The following is a 1,658-nucleotide window of genomic DNA, read 5'->3' as shown; positions in this document are numbered from 1 at the left end:
GAGAAATCCATGTTATACCTGTTTGTGTGTGTGTGTGTGTGTGTGTGTGTGCATCTTGCCAGAGTTTTGAAGTGATATCATTGTCACTGCTGTGGTTGCTGACAGTATATTGCTACTACCACCACCACTACTACCACCACCACTATTATCACCATCACTACTACTTCTACTACTACTACTACTACCATCACTACTACTACTACTACCATCACTACTACTACTACTACTACCATCACTACTACTACCACCACTACTACTACTACCATCACTACTACTACCACCACCACCATCACTACTACTATTGCCATCAACACTGCTGCTGCTACTACTACTACAACAATCACCACTACTACTACCATCACTACCACCATCACTACTTTTACCACCATCACTGCCACTACTATTACTACTACTACTACCATCATCATTACTGTCGCCACTGCTGCTGCTACTACTACTACTACTACTACATTGGGTGTAAAACAGCATGAAGTTTGTGTATGTACACATGCATGCTCTCATGTGTGTTTCCCAAATTTTAAAAGAGTAAATTTCATTCTCATTGCTATTAAGAAAGGGTTATTTTCACAGTCACCCCTCTGTTTTATCAAAAAGGGCTCATTAACACACTCCCTCACTGATTTGAAACTGCACTACCTAACTTTTCTTACCACCTGTTTCGAAGAGCCAACATTATTCTTGCCTCAGCTTTCGAACAGTCAAGGCCAAACAGTGACCCACAAGACTTTATGAATGGTATACCTAAATGAAAAAATTGCTTTGAATGTTTTTGGTTGTGAGGCCTCCTTACCTTCTACCTTTTTCTTGTTTGAGTCATAGGGCTGTGGCCAAACTGGAGCACTGCCTTGAAGAATTTGAAGTCAAATGAAATTAGCCTGGTGTTTATTCTATCAATCTCTTTGGTTGAACTGCTAAGTTACACAGATGTAAGCACACCAACACCAGACGTCAAGCAGTAGTGGGGCACAAACACACATATATATTTTCAACATCTGTTGGGAGAAGCATAGCTCAGCACTGTTTGGAAATGGTCAATGGGCAATGCTTTCACACTCCATATTTGTACTGAAAATCAAGGCAGTGCTTCAGCATGACTACCATTTAAGGACTGAAGATAAAAGATACAACAGGTTTCATTCAGTTTCCATCTTCCAAACTGAATCGCACAGCTTTAGTCAGCCTGAAACTATAATAGAAGACACTTGGCCAAGGTGCCACTCAGAATCATGTTTCATGTGGCCCTTTTCTTGCAAAAGATTGTCCATGTCAAGGCAGTGAGCTGGCAGAATTGTTAGCATGCCAGGCAGTATTTCGCCTGTCTTTACTTTCTGGGATCAAATTCCACTGAGGTTGACTTTGCCTTTCGGGTTTGATAAATTAAGTACCAGTTGTGTACTGAGGTCGATCTAATCGACTACCCCCCTCCCCAAAAATTTTGAACTTTGTGCCTTGAGTAGAAAAGAAAAGATTTGTCCATGTCTGGTTTAAAGCAAGAATATATTTTGTCCCTTCCATTGATCATGAGATATTATTGGTACCGTGTGATATCACGGTTCATACCATGATATCACATGTGAATTTGTGATTCTAATATCATGAAATATTATTTGATATTGCTTTTTTTTTTTTCTTTTTTT

General features: G+C 39.7%; 1 long non-coding RNA gene across 2 annotated transcripts in view; it reads left to right on the top strand.

Annotated features, from left to right (window-relative positions):
- LOC106877112 (uncharacterized) overlaps positions 1-1,658 on the top strand; it is a 16,751-nt gene that overhangs the window by 9,812 nt on the left and 5,281 nt on the right. The gene's annotated exons all lie outside the window — the stretch shown is intronic.

The sequence above is a fragment of the Octopus bimaculoides genome, chromosome 24, assembly GCF_001194135.2.
Source record: "Octopus bimaculoides isolate UCB-OBI-ISO-001 chromosome 24, ASM119413v2, whole genome shotgun sequence".
Lineage (NCBI taxonomy): Eukaryota > Metazoa > Mollusca > Cephalopoda > Octopoda > Octopodidae > Octopus > Octopus bimaculoides.
This window is presented reverse-complemented; position numbering and strand designations above follow the sequence as displayed.